The 19,181-nt window shown below is 38.6% G+C and overlaps 1 pseudogene across 1 annotated transcript in view; it reads right to left on the minus strand.

Annotated features, from left to right (window-relative positions):
- The window catches only part of LOC144374669 (transport and Golgi organization protein 1 homolog), a 51,318-nt pseudogene extending 33,778 nt beyond the window's left edge, over positions 1-17,540 (minus strand). The window contains exons 1-6 of the transcript XR_013434016.1: positions 17,372-17,540; positions 14,491-14,624; positions 7,187-7,273; positions 4,736-5,450; positions 3,814-4,017; positions 1,495-1,640 (exon numbers count right to left, since the gene is read on the minus strand). The product of XR_013434016.1 is annotated as a transport and Golgi organization protein 1 homolog (transcript). The remainder of the gene's footprint in view (positions 1-1,494; positions 1,641-3,813; positions 4,018-4,735; positions 5,451-7,186; positions 7,274-14,490; positions 14,625-17,371) is intronic.
- Between the last annotated feature and the right edge of the window lie 1,641 nt (positions 17,541-19,181).

Here is a 19,181-nt window from a genome sequence, read left to right on the forward strand (position 1 = left end):
CTTTCCAAGTGATGCTGATTCACTCTGATAATCAAATTATGACTGTGGAAGACTGCTTTAATCACTGGAAATACAATTACTCTAACTGCCTGGCTCGTACATACCTCTTACCCAGGTGGCTGCCACCATCATGAACAAACATGGAGCAACTGAAAAATGATTTGTTTCTCCCCACCACATCTTTTCCACCCTGGTGGTCTTTCCTCCCCAGGTATTCATTGTCTTTATACCACCTTCTGACTGTCTACATGAGAATTAGGGCGTGTGTAGGGGTAAAACCCTTCAAAATGCCAGACACCTCACCAGACATTTTACCTTGTCAAATCATTTAATTCTTATGATTGGAGTAAGCATTATCTACATTTTTCAGATGAGGAAAACTTTTTTCAAAAGTTTAGTTATTTGCCCAAACGTCTAAATGATAACCTTGGGATTTGAAACCAGATCTACCTGGCTTCAAAATCTACACATTTTACAAGGAAAACAACAACATCATCTTTCTTACACAAGCCTTGAAATAACACAACCTACAGGAAACAACTTCAGTTGAGGAGGATTACTGTCACAATGGCCCTAGGACCATCTTATCCTCCAACCTCTAAAAGCTTTCTCATTCCTATAATTAAACTCTAAAAGTCCAATATCAACAAATACCAATAGGGGGGAGGTAAGTCCTAAAATGCTTAGATAAGCTTCTAGACAGATTAAATGTTTTGTTTGGATCATGATTTTCTTTAGAAAGATCGGCCTTAAGTGACTCTTTCTAAGAAACAGATCTAACCTAATTCCTTTCATTCTTAAAACTTTCTAAGGATCCCCACTATTAATGGTCTAATGCTACTTTGGCTCATGACTTCCTTTAAGATTTGCTGGCCTCTCCAACAGGCCCATCCCCCTCCAACTTCACACTTTACAACACCAACTATTCACATTCTCCTGCCCTCCCCAAATATCCTTTCTTCATGTTTCCATTTCTCTGAACACATTTCTTCTGACTGCCAGCTTCCCCCACCACCCCAGCCTGTCTAATCAACAACAAACCACATGTCAGACTCCTGTTTGCCCTTTGCCTGTGCTTCAAACACATCTCAACCACTTTCTGACCTTACTGATCACCCTTCCAACCATAATAAATGTATTTATGGACAATAATGTTCTACCATCGAATAAATACCTCTCTTTCTGCCATTATCTTACTGTGTTTCAAGTGAATGCTGTTATCTCCCTGCCAGAATGAAAGGTTCTGAGGGGAAGAACCAAGTTTTTACAGGTGTGCAAATGTCCAGCCTTGATAGACAGCAAATCTTCCTCATGTGCTAAACCAAGTAGCCATTAAAGCCACACCCCTATGGCTTTTGTTTCAGGAGCTATCTACTCAAAGGGTCAAGAGTCATTTTCATAAAGACATTTTAAGTTTTTCACTTCATGACCAGAAGCCACTTAAAAACTAATAAATAATCAACATTCTAATTGAAGAAACTATGTCAAACTTACCATCTTAGACAAATAAAGCAAGAATGAATATAAAAAGAAAAGTATGTTGTCCAAAAGGGTGGCATCTGCTGGCTCTTCGACCTTTATCTCTAGTTGGTTTTCTGTATCAGCAGCATCAACAGGAGTACCTTCTGTTATAAGTAGCTCTAAAATTGAAAGGGGAAATTGCTATTTTATTTTATGCTATAGAATAAGAATTGTCTCTCTTCAGTTTCAATATTCATCGAGTGTTTCACTAAACATATGAGTCACAGTGCCTGGAATATGTGGCTCTCCTAAAGACAATTAACACAACAGAGAAGAAAACTTCAAAATCCTAATTAGAGCTGTCAAACCCTTCAATTATAAAATGAACAATCTCCAGTCTACTCTCCACTACTTCCATGGCCATACAACTGCTACCAGAACAATATTTACTCAAGGAAAATTTTTAAAACCAGAGATATATAGACAGGGTCACATTCAAAAAACATGGATTTAGTGCTGGTGAAACTTTGTGTTTAAAATTTTAGGAAAGCTGAAAGAGAGGGAGTCTTGGTTTGCAGATTTGCAGGTGGAATGGGCCAAGGCTTAACATAGTATCTGGCACCTGGCAGAGATACTCAACAATTATTTATTGAATGGACAGATGACAGCTATTTAAAAAGAACACAGTAGTACCAAGAGAGACTAAAGGGAATTGGGTACAGACCTGCATTGAGGCTCTGTGAATGAGGTAGAATTCCAGTTAGACCTGAGAGCTTGTAGGGGTGGAATTTCAGTATGAGTTACATGAGCCTGGGGTATGTTTGATTAAACAGCAGGAGTCCAGCATGCAGTTATTAAGAAGTTGGACCAGTTGCCTCTAAGGTTTTTCTCAACCCTGAGATTCTATTCACTACTATTTTTTTAAGCTTTTGCCTAATTTTTTTTTTTAGTTTTTGATGGACCTTTATTTTATTTATTTGTATGCAGTGCTGAGAATCAAACTCAGTGCCTCATATGTTAGACAAGCACTCTACCACTGAGCTACAACCCCAGGCCCTCCATTCACTATTGGTCTATGAATTTGACTGCTGGTGAAGTCTGCCCCATTGGCTCAGCATCTCAGCACCTGAGACACATTAAATGACATTTGGGAAGATTTTACCTATTAAAGGTCATTGACATCATTTTGTGGTGGAACTTAAAAGGCCAGGGAAATAATTCATTCTTAATTTTGTAAGTCAAGTTTTCCCTATTCTTGAAAGTTTTGGAGCATGAAAATAACAAATCGTAATGGTGCGTGATTCATTTTCATAACCTTATAGAGTTAAAGACAGTTCAGAAGTCAGTAGTGTTCATATATAGATGCAATGTCTTCTGGAAAATGGGAGAACTCATATGTTATTCCTTCTCAAATTAACTGAATCCCCCCTTGCTATGAGTTCTCCTACACTCTGTGTGTGCAGATGGTGGGGGGGAGGTTCAGATCAGTGCTGCCAAGCCCTGCACTGGTGCAGGATAATGCTTATAGCTATGCTTACAGACCAGAACCTTTAAAAACACAAAATACAGTAATTATGGCTTCATAGCACCATACTGGATGGATTAAAATAAACAATTAGTCATCATCTAATTTACTGATAAAATGAGAGTGAGCAACACAAAAGTAGAATGCTGTTGATGTCATTATTGGGGATTTTTTTGAAAAATTGTTTCTCATCTCCCACTGGATACTGTGCACTATGATGAAGTATTCGTAAGTGTCAATCTAAAATCGATTGCAGTTCTGTACTGTTTGCTGTAAGTATATAGTATAAAGACCTGGACCATTGACTGCATTTGAAAAAGTTTAATTACCATGTCCAGGAAGCAAGTAAAAACAGGACTTGAGCTATATTATATTCCATTTAGAAGAAAAGGGAAGAAAAACACAGAATTTATGAGACTATGAACAGTGATTATTCAAGCTAACTTGTACTAGGCCAGACTTTCCTGGAAGGCCTGCTAAACACAGATTGTGGGTCCCACCCCTAGAGTTTCTGGTGCTGTTGGTCTAGTTGAAAACTACAGTTTTAGAGCATAAGGCCTTTGAAGAAAAATATTTTAGTTGTAAATGGTTTACACAAGCTAGTCATACCTAAACATTTGCTTTTAGGTGAGTTACAGTCTCTGGCCTATTTTTGATTTCTAGTCATCTTTATTCTTGCTTTTCTCTCACTTAAGATATTTTTTTTTTGAACTCACATGTACCTATATCACTCTCTGCTCTATTTCGTACCTTTGGCAACAAATATCCTTGAAAGCCTTCATTATGGTAATGCCTCTACTTTGTAGAGAAAAATTGGCAAGCTTTACCTGGGTCTACTTTCTCAGTATTTGGGATCTGAGACACTTCTGAAACACCCATGTCCTCAGTCACAGGTTGATTCAAGAGGCTGGGCTCTTCAGGATGGTTCATATTAAAATGATGACGCAGGAGGTTTGGCTCTTCATGAAGATTTCTATTAGGACGATTTGTGTTCTCTTTAGGAAAATCATCTTCATGGGGTGGCTGCATCTCTACAAGGGAGAAGAATGCATTGAGCCAGATGGATGACACTATCTACCCCCACTTAAGCTCAATGATCAGCACTCCCCCTCAGCACACAGTTCCAGATACCTCAACACTGCCCTCCATGTCCTGGCATGAGCCCATGAGAACAACTGGGCAAGGATACGGGAGGGTTAATTGTTTTCATCCCATTTAAAGGATGACTGAACTATACAGTCAAATTTATAAAGAAGCCTTTAATCCAAAGTATTTAATCCAAAGTATTTCATAAACAAATACATTTATGATAGAGGCTTCAATAACTTACCTTCCCTTGGCAAACCAACATACACTCACATGAATAAATGTGCAGAAGAGAATTCTGGTCCAGAACAAAAGTGCAAAATGTCTATTCTGCTCAGAAATAACAGGAACTCTTTCATCTACAAGTGTGCTGGTCTCAATGAGCCAGTATAGAGAAGGGAATTCCATAAGTCTAGCTTGCTTAATGTGCCTTTCAAATATGTTCAAAGTAACCTAGGAGCCAAATGGTGAACCTATCTCCTTCCTGAGCTCAGGACATAGACGAATAGGATCCAGAGCAAAGATTATCTCTTTACAGGTTCATATTCTACCCTGAACATTCACTTGCACTTTGCATTCTTATCCAAAATATATCTGCTTTGATTAAATGTACAACTGTTTTCTTCCCCAAAAAACTTTCCTCCTTTCCCATTTCCATATCACCTCGTTCCTTGTCCATCATGTCTACCCTTTTGGCTGTGGTTTCAGTTTTCTTTAAAATCTTCCAAATTATACTCATTTCTTGTTTGTTTTCTTTGGTTTCTAGATAAGGATTGATTTCTTTTTTCAAAAGTTTATAAGCATCAGTCTTCTCCTGTTCGTTTGAGACCTGAGAAATGTCTACCCTTTTGGCTGTGGTTTCAGTTTTCTTTAAAATCTTCCAAATTATACTCATTTCTTGTTTGTTTTCTTTGGTTTCTAGATACGGATTGATTTCTTTTTTCAAAAGTTTATAAGCATCAGTCTTCTCCTGTTCGTTTGAGACCTGAGAAATGTTGCTGGTTTTGTTTTTTTCACTTTCTGGCACTTTCAATTTATCTGGTAGTATTTCTTCAAAAAGTTCAAGTGAAGTTTGTTCACCCTGAGCATTATCTGTTTGACTATCTGCATGAGGATGGTTCTTCTGAGCCAAAAATTGTTCCTCAAGATCCACAGTGTTTTCTGAGAATGCACTTTCAATTTCTTGTGAGTTTGCTACTACTGGTTTAGGTTCAGGTTCAACATCCTGGGAGACTTCAGGAAATTGTCCCACTTTTTCTATAGCTTTCTCAGAATCTTCATTTGCAGAATCATACAATTCCAAAAATCCTAGAAGTTCTTCTACATTATAATTATCAAAATCATCTCCTCCAACATCAAAACAAACAAAATCTTTCTCCTGTAAGGAAAAGAAAACCATTAATGTGTCAATAACAAAGTATCACAAAAGCAAACTCATCCATGCTCCCAAATTCAGGATTGGTTCTAAAGAATCTTTGAGGTCAACCACATTACCCTCCTCCAACCCCCACTGCCTAACTCCATCTATGGCTGAGTAAATCTGTCTTTTTCTAGACTACAGTGTTAGAAAGTCTATTCTTTCTTTCTTTCTTTTTTTAACATGGGTCATATTCTTTAAAAAGCATAATGAGTAAAAATGGTGACAATTTGGTCTCCAACTGCCTGACTCTTGGGTCTCTCTCAATTTGCTCTGAACATAAGTAGGGAAAGGCAAGGTATCACTTATAGGATCCTCCAGCTCTTAATATCTACACCTATGTTTCAGAAATTTAACTCTTAATCATTTGCTCGGGAGAAGCTGGAAGATCCTGCAGCATTGAGAAAAATGAATCAGTTTTAAAGTATCTTACTGAGATACAAGTACATTGGATGGAATAAAGAATGATATTAAGGAGGCTCCTCACATTATTATTACCACAAGAACAAACTGAAAACAAGATTCAACAAGGTATACACCTTTCTCTTCATCAGGGTTTCACAGTCACTAAGATCTCTCTCAGGATTATGTGTATATTATCTAGTCTTCCTTCTTGCTACTAGTAAGCAAATTGATATAAAAGGAGCCATAGTATGAATGGACATGTTTTTAAAAAATTTCCATTCCTAATTAAATCTTCATAATATTCTGCGGGGGTTCCGGGGGTGGGGGAGGCAGTTCAATGTAGTAGGGATGAGTGATTTCCTCTCCTCATCACATGCATTTCTAAGCCATGAGGGATGCATGTAATGGGAAATACAATGAGAAGGCAGAGTTCAAAACAAATGAGTTCTCTGTAATCAGTGAACTGTCACAGCTTAAATCCCAAGAACTCTCTTTACCAACAATGAAGTCCAACAAGCAACAGAAGTGATTTTATGGCCCCTGAGATTATAAAGAAATTTTAGGAACAGCAACAACAAACAGGATGACTTTATCCATTCAGTCCATCTAATCTAAGAATTGTCCTAGCCTAGCAGTTTGCATATTCTACAGCCACTACAAAGAGCTGCCCAAAGATGTTTCAGTGTTGGTGGGCATCAATTACTATACAATTTAAAACTCTAGAAAATAATCAGCTGAAGTGAGAATTCTAGAACACGAAATCCTTTCAGTCACAAAATCAATTTAAGTCAGAGCACCATACAGGAATGTTGTATAAAGGAAGCAGTTCCGGCCTTAAAAGATCTGAGACTGAACATCACCTGAAACGCTCAGGTCCCCTTTTCCAAATCTATAACATGACTATGATCCCGTATATGACTAAGAATAAGAAACCTTTGTAAGTACATATTTCTAGCCTAGTATAAAAGTTAGAGTTTATTAATTTAACCTAAATATACTTAAAATGTCTAATAACTATCCAATGAGTTTTGCCTGTAAAATGAAATTATTTGCCTCTTAGAATATCTGTTTCAATATATTAGACAACTCTCAGATTATAATATAATCACCCTTGAATGCCTTTCAAACTTTTTTTTTTACAGGTAGTCTGATTTCAAATGAAAATCTGACACAAAAATGTTAGATTGCCCCCCAAACACATTATAAAACATTCAGAAGCAGTTAACTGAATATAACTGATGGATTTATAAGCCAGTTTACAATTGAGAACAAAAAAGAAATCCATAACTTACATCTGTTGGAATTTGTAGCTCTTCTTTAGTATATTCACGAACTACCTTGATGAAATCTTTTGGAAAGTATCCAAACATACGGCCAACCTATAGTGCAAAAGAGACAAATATCAAATAAATTCTGTACAAGGAATATAAATAAGAGATTTCTCAGAAGTGGCAGGAAATATACACATAATAGATAGGTATATGGTATAACCAAGAAAGAAAGTTGCTATAACAATTACACTGAGATTATTATTCCAAATAAAAATTAAGTACAGAACTATTAAAAAGCAACATTTCCAACCACTGAAGTTTTCTTTTTTACATTTAGCTTAATTCTCAACACAGAGCATATAAAGTTAAGACTTCTGAAGTAAATAAAAGATCTGCATAGAAGATTATTGGATACTATATGGTTAAAACTATGTAAATCAAAGCTGGTTATAAATGCAATTCCAAATAACCTCTAGCAAGAATTTACCTGTACATTTTGTAGCATTGCTCATAAACCAATATTTATGTCTTTCTTAACCAATACACAACAGTCATAAAAATTAATAAGTAAAAACAATACAAAAATCTCTAAAATGTATTACCACTATAGCAGATGTATTGATAGTATATGCTTTCCTAGCTTTGTCCAAATCTACTTTTACAAGTACTTGGGGAGTGCTGAGGGCCATTGTCAAGTAGGAATGAAGCTTCAAAATTTCCTTGCCAGCGTACCCCATGTTAAATGGATTTCACTGTTGACATTGCATGTAAGGTGACCTTGCTCAAGGACCAAGGCAGATCCGGGTTTAGAGCTGATCAGGTTTGAGGAAGTATCCCACTCCTTAGGGTTTTCCCGGTTTAAGACAAAAGGAGTTTTAGGGAAGTTGGAAGTTGAAGATTATTGCTGCTGGGAGTAGGGCGTGCCTGCAGGATGAGTTCCCGCTGAGTTCTCCTGGAGAAAAAGTTTTTAGGAGGTGAATTGTTCGGGAGATTGGATTGCCCCCGAATCTGTGTGGAGGCGGTGTGAGTTGGGAATAAAGAATTTCTATTTGAATCTACAAGGCTGTGAGTGCCTTCTGATTCTGTGCCCAGCCAAGACTGCGGCATTATGGTGGCCCGTACGTGGGATGTCTGAAGCTTGGGGGTAAGTGAATTTGCTCGCTCCTGAAAGAGAGCAAAAAAATGGGTGACCATTTCAAAAAACAATGTGTTCTTGTTTTGATTTATTTTGTTTTCATTTCAAGTGGCCTGTTCCTAGAACTTTCTCAGGCAAACTAAGGAAAATGGTTGACTCAAGGTTTGAAGTTGTTCGCCTCTGAGGAAGAAAAATTGTTAGAGGAAGGAGGTACCCCAGTAAGACCAAGAAAAACTATGGCATATGTTGATACAATACAAAAATGTAGCCCATGGCTTTATAAAGATGAGTTATTAAGTATATCAATGGGACCATTATGGTATCCTGTAGAAGGATTTTTCTTCAACAAGAAAGAGATGACTAGTTCTGTTCACTATACTTGTCTTGGTTTTTACAGACAGCTGATTCATTTACAAAGCTAAAATGTTAAAATATCAACCACTAAATATGAAATCAAGTACTCTTTACTTATTAAGTTCCATAAGGTAATATATTTAAACATTATGTGTGTTTTCATAAATTGGCAAATGGAAAAATGTTTAATATTGCTTTGGTCTGTGTCTTTGCTGAAACAAGGTTACTAAGTGTTAAGATTCTATCATGTGTAATTTATATACAGAGAGTATAAGAAGTTTCAGCTGGGTTTCAATTACAGTATAACAGTACCTTAAAAAACATGAAAGTATTTCATCTTATTAAAATGGAGTAATTTTATAAGGGTTGTTTTAGAATGTGAATTTATAAAAAGGGTTAATGGTTAAAAAAGAGGTATAAAAAGATTCAAGATGTGGAAATATATTTTAATATAAAAGGTTAAAGGAAAAAGAAATGTTTCTAGTTGAGATAATCTCTGTGTGGTAAAGTGAAAATTTGTAAAATGCCATTTAAAAAGATTTTGAGGAAACTAGATTTAATTTAAAAGCTTGAGAAAGGTAGAAAGAAAAAAAGGTATTTGTACATGGCAGATTGAGACAAAGCTTCTTAATGGAGTAAAAAAGAGCCTTTGGTTGAAGGGCAGCCATGTAAACTAATATTAAGCGATTTAAACAAAATCTAAGCCTCGTTTAAAAGAGTGAAGCTGTAGGTGGTGAAAAAGTACATTTAATAGTACAGTATAGATGATAAATGAAATGCTTTAAATGGTTAAATTGAAGGAAGATTGCTTTACTCATCAAACTATTAAAATGTACTTATTAAACTAAAAAGAAGGAGATGAGATAATCTTTGTTTGGTAAAGTAAAAAGTTATAAAATGTCTAAGTACATTGCAAAAAGCTTTAAAAGGTTAAATTGAAGGTGGTTAAGATGCCTTCACGATGGAGGAAAAAAAATATAACCCATGAAAATGGGAAGATAATAAGATAAAAGATTTAGATAAAGAAGATTAAAAATTTGAAGTGGAAAACTTCAAAAACAGAAGTACAAAAAGGTAAAAAAAAGGGAGAAGATGTAGAAAGATAAAGATATAGGAAGATAAAAAGATGTAGAAAGACAAGAATTTTATACCCACAATATAGGAAATGAAAGAAAACTAGGAGAGAAGAAAGCAACTAAGGGTAAATATAAAAACCTTAGAAGAAAACTAGAAGATAGAAATAAGATGGAAAATGGTTAAAAATGTCAAGTAAAGGTATTTCAGATAGAAAATACAAAGGGCTAAGACAACTATGGTTTCAAACCACATCTAAAAATTAAAAGGACTAAAGTAATTCTAAAAACTAAGGCAAAATGCTTTTGAAAGACTTAAATTTAAAAGAATCTTAAAGGGGTATATATCCCCCAAAGATAAACTTAAAATAACCCTTTTTTTACTCTAAACTTTTTAAATTTGGATTCATCAGGACTTAATGCTGCAGAAAGACATATGTATCCAAAAAATGTACATAAGCCTAAGGTACTTTGGAAAGATATTCTAACAGGACATTGGAAAGCTCCTGACCCAGTGTTTGTCTGGAGTCGGGGTTCTGTTTTTGTGTTTCCACAGGGAGAACAGCAGCCGATTTAGATTCCAGAGACACTAACTAAAACAATTTCTACAGACCAAAAAAAAGATAATTTGACTCAAATCCATAACAGCTGATATCCAGAGCTCCAGCTTGGCTATTCTTACATCTGCAACAGTGATTAACCACGGTGCCTTTTTTCAATATCTATTTTATTATTGCATTTTTCCCACATCATAAAGTTCTATTTTATTTTTTGAGCTCATACAAACCTAGGTTAATGTTTTTCTGATCAGCTTTGTTTTTTGACTGTGTTTTATTTTTTGACTGTGGAGTTTCTAAAAATTGCAATGGAGATTTTACCTAGGTAAAGCTACAAGGCTGTTATTATTGTCTTACGTGTTGTATGTTATGAGTGCACTGTTTTGTGTTTCATGTCAGTATGTGTGTATGTCCATATTTTTATATGAGGAGCACTCATGAAAAAATGGATCCGAATTTTCTTTTTTTTTTATTCACGTGATTTAAGTGGTTTAATCTAAATTAGGTAAACAGCTGTTAATGATTGTTTTCAAAGGTGGTTAACAGATCTGTTTGCTTACTATTGTTTTTAAAGGTGATTAACAGATCTGTTTGTTTACTTTCACTTTTCCTTTTCATTATATTTAATAATTCTCTTCAGGATAATGTCTCTTTAACATCATTGCCAGAATTCCCATCTCCATCCCAGTGCCAGTGAAGACTAAGAAAACCAAACTACAGCTTCTATGATAGCTATCACAGTAAACTGTATAAACTGATGCATCAATGAATATAACTCAACAAGTAATGCTCAATCAAGGACTTGATTTACTTTGGGAGGAAATGAACATATTGATAGACTCCTCCGATTTGAACTGCTTGCAGAACTTGCTTGGACTATATATGAGTTGCATGCATTGTGAACTATCGTCTGGTGCAGCGAATTGTGGTACTGCTGGCATATCCTTGCTGATGGTGTCACTAGTGATGCAATTTCCTTGCCAGCGCACCCCATGTTAATTGTGGTAATGCTGGCATCTTTGCTGATGGTGTCACCAGTGACACAATTTTTCCAAAGGAGCCGTCAATTGGCTTGGTGTCGTGGCATTTCTGTATCCTCCTCCCTTCTACTAGTGATGGTCTAAAATTTGGGGGCCAACAGAGGTGAGGCAAGAACCTCACCTCCCCACTGGCACCAAGGTTAAATTTGGGGGCCAACAGAGGTGAGGCAAGAACCTCACCCACCCACAATGGTGCTTAGGCCTATCCACAAGCATGGCTGAATGCTGGACCGGTAGTCAGTGACGGGTTGATCTGGTTGCAGTGGATTCAACCCAAGACAGGAAACTGACGTCTAAAGGTCAGTTCTCCCATGACGGGTAAGAACCATATGTTGAATTGGACAACCTACCAGGCACGGTCCTTTAGCCACATTGCTTGTTGTTTAATCAGAAGGGGGGAAAAAATTAATGCTGCAGTCTTGGCTGGGCACAGAATCAGGAGGCACTCACAGCCTTGTAGATTCAAACAGAAATTCTTTATTCCCGACTCACACCGCCTCCACACGGGTTCGGGGGCAATCCAATCTCCCAAACAATTCACCTCCTAAAAACTTTTTCTCCAGGAGAACTCAGCGGGAACTCAGGCTGCAGGCACGCCCTACTCCCAGCAGCAATAATCTTCAACCTCCAACTTCCCTAAAACTCCTTTTGTCTTAAACCGGGAACACCCTAAGGAGTGGGATACTTCCTCAAACCTGATCAGCTCTAAACCCGGATCCGCCTTGGTCCTTGAGCAAGGTCACCTTACATGCAATGTCAACAGTGAAATCCATTTAACATGGGGTAGCTGGCAAGGAAATTTTGAAGCTTCATTCCTAATGGCCCTCAGCAGGGGAGAAAATAAAATTACAATATAATGCATATGAAACCACATATCAAGCTTCAGTTTCACCCAAAATAAATCCTCTGCAGAAAAGAACCCCATTTATTTTCAGCACCAACAGTTAAATTATATGAAGTTACATAAAGTGTACAAAAGGTTATATATAAAGTTCCCCTTGAGAAAGACACTCCTATTACTAACTACTGACTAAAAGGAACAGAAGATTCTTGCCAATAATTAAAGGAAACTGATAGGCAAATCAAATGCACAAAAAAGAAAATTAAAAAAGGCATCTTATCACTACCTCTAAAATATCCCCATTCATGAATGTTCTTGTTATATCTAGAAACCATCTGAGAGCCAGTATTAGTGGTAGAATACTGCCATGAAGATTAGATAAGACGGAGCAATTAAAAGTTTCATCACTGCAGATAAAGTCTGAGACTCTAGAAAACCAACAACATTGCAGAATGAAAACTGAAAACTCAAAAGGAGAATCATTTTGAAAACTAAAGAGTTTTTAATTTCTTAAGTATAACACTTATGACATGAGAGGCGAGTCTGAGGGGAAATATACTTTTCCCTTCTGATGAAAATTCTATTAAGGTTAAATTTGGAAAAGGGAAAGAAACCAGAGATGTATGGAGAAAGGGAACACATTTATCTCTTCTTAATCTGTGTCAAATGAGACCATAGATTATATAAAGCTCCATAATTACACACTTGGTGGTATCCCATTTCTTGTGATATGAAAAAAATGATGCAGAATCATGGAGGCTCATTACTGGAAATAATTTTTATATCTAATTTTGCTTCCATACATCATCCCTGCTAAGGTGCTGCTGATTTGATTTGTGGGTGGGGAGCCAAGAACTGCCACAAGAGAACAAATTCTGCATAAGCTACTATCAGAACAAATGTACTTAAGTGCCACTTCCCTGAAAGGAAATATTCAAAAGGAAGATGGATTAGACAGGGGTCCTTTCCTAACTGAGTTTTTCATTTTATAGGGAGCTAAGATAAAACACAACCTGACTGAAGGCAAAGAGGACAAATGAATGCCAGAGGAGCAATGCAAACAAGGTGCCACCCAAACACTCATCAGTCGGCAAAGATCCTTTCTGGTCAGGTGCTGAAAGCAGGGCTCCTCAGGAAGACAGGATGAGTGCTGCCACCCAGAATGGCAAGAGTCCTAGGGATGAACAGAGTTAACAGGCTACAATGTGAGAGGAGAAAATGCAAATCAAGCCCATTTATCCAAAAGCTCAAAGAAGGAAAGAAAGACGACTACTACATGAAAAATGCCACTTAGGTACATGGAAAAACAGTTCCAAGTTTAAAGGTTACCAATCCTATTTGGTATACTTGAAAGAAACAATAGATGGTTCTTTATATGGAGTACTGCAACTGGGACTCTGTCTAAATATAAAGTTTGTACCTAGAGGCACCATGTTTCAAGATCATTCCCTAAGAGTCAGAAATGGCAACAAAATGAAACTAGTTTTCCATAGGGATTACTCTTATTTTCTGTCTTATTTTCTGCTGTGTGGTGTTTTATTTAGGGTGAGAACTTTCAAGGATGCAACCCGGAATGTCTCTAAACTAGAACATTCCTACAGTCATCAAAGACCCTTGCTACTATTTTACGTAAACAATCCACATATCACATTTTTTTAAATGAAAAGGACAATACTCATAAGCCACTAGGAGGACACTCCTAGTGAATCTCCCCATTTAAAATATCAAAGCATGATATAAACAATGTCATGTCTTTCATCAGAAGATCCATACAACTGGCTGGAAGTAGAACCCCTGGGGGAACCTTCAGGCATAGAATATAGGAAAAGCAGGAAATGGATGACCCAGAAGTTGCAAAAAAGAAAAAAAGGGGGGGGGAAAAAGCACACAATGGACATAATATTCTGCTTTTTTAGAGTAAAAACAGCACAATTGATTAGGTAAAATACACAAAAAATCAACTTTAAATATGCATGCCTGAGTTACTATCTCTGACTTAATTTACAGGATTAACTCTAATGTCCATGAATCCTTCCCTTTTGAAACAGTAAAGCTAAGAATTGTCATGTTTTCACCATGACGACCTTTATGATGTGTAGAGCCTTCTGGAACTTGATGTGAGGGGTAGCAACCACAACCAGTTCAGTTCTGTTTCAGAAAGTCTCCTGACTTTCTATGCTGTGCCAGGCCTTAGGTGTGTTAGGAGCACAGGGCCTGGCAAAGAGGTCAGGTTAACTCTACAAAGACCCCAAGAAATCAGTCATTTAAATCTACACTGCTACCCATCAAAATTAAGAATATAACACCTGTCAAACTTTTACTTACACTTCCGGCCCAAAGTTCTGGTGATACCTCTGCAAGTTTATAGTAGACAAATACAGGGTCACCTTTTTTAAAATTTACAAAACGACAATCTGGTCCTGTGAAATCTTCAACAGCTTCACCTCGATACATTAACACTGTATATAAACATTGAAAAAAGAAAAAAACAAACATTAGGATTTGATTTTTCACAGTCCATATTGACTCATCAGGAAATATGAATCCCACTATGAACAAAAATCAAGTTTTTCCAGTACTCTCTGGAATCACTTTTAATTCACCTGCTCAAAGTATCTAAAATCCTTAGAGATTTTATTGCTATAAAATACAATATTCCCTGCAATTAGACGAGGGAAAAGGAAGCTTCTCTATTTTTCTCTGTGCTGAGAAATAAAAAGCAAAGTGGCTACCACCAACCATAGCTGGTTTCAGTGAAACTCTTGGTTCTTGCAGGCCTCCTCAATTTTTTTCTGTTTCATAATCATAGAAAGCTTCATTTTGCAAATATGTAAATCCAAGTGTAGACATGGACAGGCTTAAGTATGGCTTCATGCAGAGGTAATAGGGAAGAGGTTAGAATATCCAGGAACCCCCAAGGGGTTAATTAACTTGAACTAACTGCTAAAAGACATTACCTTTAAGTGGCTGCAAGTGCTACCATGCAGCCGTAAACACTGTCAATTTCATTTGCAGCAGAGTTGCTGTCTCTGGGTTCAGGATCTGGGTAAATAACCAGGAAATATATTTTCTCTGAGCAAATATTGTTGACTATATCCAACATTAAGATTGTTTCAAAACATCCTCATTCGTATTTTTTTTAATAAACAAAATCAAAAGTGGGTATCCTATCTGACAAGGAACAAGTTTAACCACGAGAAAAGGTCAGGCAATACCTTCATGCTTAAAATGCAGGACTAGGATCACAATTGATCTAGAAACTGGTAGAAGCAACATTTTTCTTTTGGTTGACCAAATAGACAGTTTCTGATTTAAGATGAAATGGACAATAGATGTATGTAAAAAGCACAAAGAAATGGAAATAACACTTTTTCTAAAAGCCAATTAGCAGTAAAATACACGAGAATGTTTGTTTTATAAAAATATATGTTTGAGGAACAAACACAGATTTGGAGAGGGTAACTTGTTTTTTTGAAGCTAAAATAGGACTATTTTCAGAACTGTCAGCATCCTAATTCATATGTAATTAAGAGGCCAAGTTGAAGGTGAGAGACACTTTAAGGTGGGGAATTCTCATCACAAGTGGAAATGGCAATGTTTCTCTTGTTCCCCTGTAGGTCATAGAGGATTTATAAATCAGTAATATATTAGGTGACAACATAATGCATACTATGGAGCACCTATTTAGTTCTTTTTTTTTTTTTTTGGAGCACTTATTTGGAAGGCACACAAGGACACCTTACATACACACCTCACTACTTCCTACAACGCAACACAGACCCACCTGTTGTTTTTGGTCACATCTGTTTGGACACAGGCCATTTCTCAAGTTATGTTACCCCACTGAACCTAACCAACACCATGTCTTAGTACTGACGAAGCATCAGTGATGAGATTGTCCAGGTATCCCACGTAGGATAGCGCTCAATAGCAAAGAATAGCAAAAATGAAAGAAAATATCATGGCAGCTGCTTTGCTTCTCTGAGTGTTTATTTATTCCAGCCTTAGGGTTACCTCTAGGAACTTCTTAACATATATTGGAGACATCTTTTTTCTTTATTGGAGTGGAACAAACAATTCAAATTACAAAATTTGGTTTTGGTAACACCAATTTAGACATAAAGAGCTCAATGGTAAACTTCTTGGCCTTTTTAGCATGAATATTTTAAAATATGTACTGCTTACAATTTATGGACAACACAGTCATCAAGTTGCAAGGTTACTAGAAACCAAGCGGGAGTCCATAAGAAGTATTCTGGGCCAGTAAATATATAGAGGAAAGAGGTTCCAACAACACTAGTGACTGAGTCTAAAACTGAATTGGCTTATAAAAATCTTGGAGTATTTTTTATTGTTATTGCAACAAACCTCTTCATCTGAATCTGAATGGCTACATCCTCCCCACTGCCCACCTCCAATCCAGGAATTCTGTCCGCTTCCTGCGCACAGAAGAGGCTGCAGTTCCCAGGTGGCTGGTGCAGATCCTTGGCCTCTTTCAAAAGCAAAAGATTATTGGCCCACCTGCTACCCTACCTCAAATATGAAGGGAGGCTTCTATGCACAGAAATGACAGGATTGAAGCAGAGTCGGGGCCGAGACCTCGGAACACATTGCGTGCCTGGACTCGGTGCTCTTCCCAAGCCTAAACTCTAGTCCCTGTTAAAAGGCAAAACCAGCCCAATCCCCAGTGCAGCAAAAGGACAAAGGGGCCAGTGAGCCTTTCCCAAGGAGCCCCACCATCAACCTGCCGCGGGAATTAGGGCCACCGAGCCCTGGAGAGCATCTGCCCTGATACTGCACCGGCCCAGGTCCCTGTAGAGGGGGCAGAAAAGCGCTCTGCTACAGCGTGGGCACAACCCCATCACCCACTGAGATCCTAGGCGAATCCTGGAAGGGAATAAACTGAGAGCTGTCCTTGGGGAATCTTGTTTCCCAACCCCCGCCTCAGTCAGTAGAGAAAAATAAAACGCTGGCAACAAGTGGGAGTCGAAGCCCCCCACAACCCGAGCGGGCTGGCTGGGGCGCCAGCAGAGCCAGAGGGGACACACGCAGGGTCCCGAGGCTCTGTCACTCCTTCTCCCCACCCGTCATCCTGCGACCCCCCTCACCCAGCCCTTGGGGCTGGGGACGAGGGAGATCGGAGCCCCATGCGGCCCCAAAGAGCCACAGTGGAGACCCTGGGCTGCCCACCCGCCTGTGCACTCACTGCTGCATTTGTCGTCTGCACAGAGTTTGTGTTTCGACCAGCGCTGGCCGGTGCTCGGGTCCGGTTGGCCCGGCACTCGCCAGTTCGGCCACAGCACGAACAGCCAGAAGAGCACCATGAACAGCCAGAAGACCAGCACCTGCGCCACAGCCATGTTGTGGTCACCTGGGTGAGCCGGTGAAGTAGGCTGCGGCGGGTGTCTGTGGGCGCGTAGGAGGTGGGGCTCAGGGGGCGTGTGGGTAGCCAAGCGCAGAGGGGTGGCGCCAGGAAAGGCTTACGCCTTTCCCGGGTGACACTTCAGCAGGGATATCTGGGGGTCAGTCCACAGACTCTACTGGAGAACACACGGAGCTGGAGCTCCGTCCTTCTCTAGTCCAGACCTTCTCCTCAACTGAAGACCTTCTCCTCTAGTCGCTGCCTTGGTAACTAGGACTCTCCTTCTCGTCCAATCACCTGCCTTTGCTTCTGTGCCCTCACAAGCGACCCTCCACATGATTCTAGTAGTCACCCACCCATCCCCCCCCCTGCCAACTGGTCCTTTCTGGCTTTCCTCAACATCTCATTTCTGGTTCATCCTGAACTAGCCCACTCCACCATCACTCCCATCCCCCATTCCTGGTCTGGTACCTCCTTTTCTGAACTACCAAATCCCACCCCTGACTTGTCACAGCTAGTCTATGGTTCCAGGCTCCCTCCCCTTCAAACTCCTAGAGGTTCCTTGAAGCCCCACCCCAAGATCCCTCTGATTAGGAAAGGGGAAGGTGAATGGAACTGTGAGTGAGGGTGTAAACTGGAGACAGTGGCCTGCTTTTTCTTAAGGAGGGGACAGGTGGGGGCAGAGAGATGGACATTAGTCTTCAGGCTAAGATCTTGAGATTCTTATCTTTATCCGTAAGGGAAGAAATTATTTAATTCAAAAGCATATTTTTAACTCTCATTTTGTGCTACCATTCATGCCAGACGCTGGACAAAGCCCTAGCATGGTGTGGGAGTGAATGAAAATCAAAAGACAAGATATCTGGTCCTGGTCCAAAAAAGTCCACAACTTAGTGGGAACCAACTGACAAAACCGATTGTCAGAGAAGAAAGCTAGTAGCTAACATTTCTTGAATGCTTTCTTTATGTCCAGTTGTTATTCTGAAGGTTTTATACATATCAATTCATTTAATCTTCATAACAATAGTACCTTACAGTGGTAGTAGGTCCTATTCCAATCCTTATTTTAGAGTAAATTGAGGCAGTCACACATCCAGTGAGCAATGGAGCTAAGTATCAAGCCCAAGGAGTAGACTCCTTTTCATCACAACCTATCAACTAACAAGCAATTGTACTTTCTGACAAGAGGAGCAAAATCTGATTTAAATCATAATATAGCTGAATTACTGATATGTACAGTTAAGGGGGGAAAGGCACAAGCTAGCCAGCCCAAGGAAGAGTGTCTGCAATGCTCCCATCCTGGGTGGAGCCATTCTCGTTTGTCTGTGACCAAGGGCTTGTTACTATAGTCTCTGCTAAGGTTATTCATCAACCTCCAACAATGAACCCATCAGTTGTTTCTCCAAATTAACTGAATCTTTAAAACTTAGAAAAAAGAATGTAGTCCACCATGTTCACAATGTTAAATAAAGAAAACGATGGGAAAAAAAAGGTGTGCACAAACATTTGTCTACAGGGGCCATGAGAGGTCCCCGTTGGTCCAGTGTACTTCTGCGCTTTCTGGAGAACCAGTGGATCATACAGAGAAACTGTCTATCTGAGTCATTCTTCATTTCTTTTCTACCATGTATTTATTATGTTATAAAATGTATCT

The sequence above is a fragment of the Ictidomys tridecemlineatus genome, unplaced genomic scaffold (genome assembly GCF_052094955.1).
Source record: "Ictidomys tridecemlineatus isolate mIctTri1 unplaced genomic scaffold, mIctTri1.hap1 Scaffold_81, whole genome shotgun sequence".
NCBI classification, from domain to species: Eukaryota; Metazoa; Chordata; class Mammalia; order Rodentia; family Sciuridae; genus Ictidomys; species Ictidomys tridecemlineatus.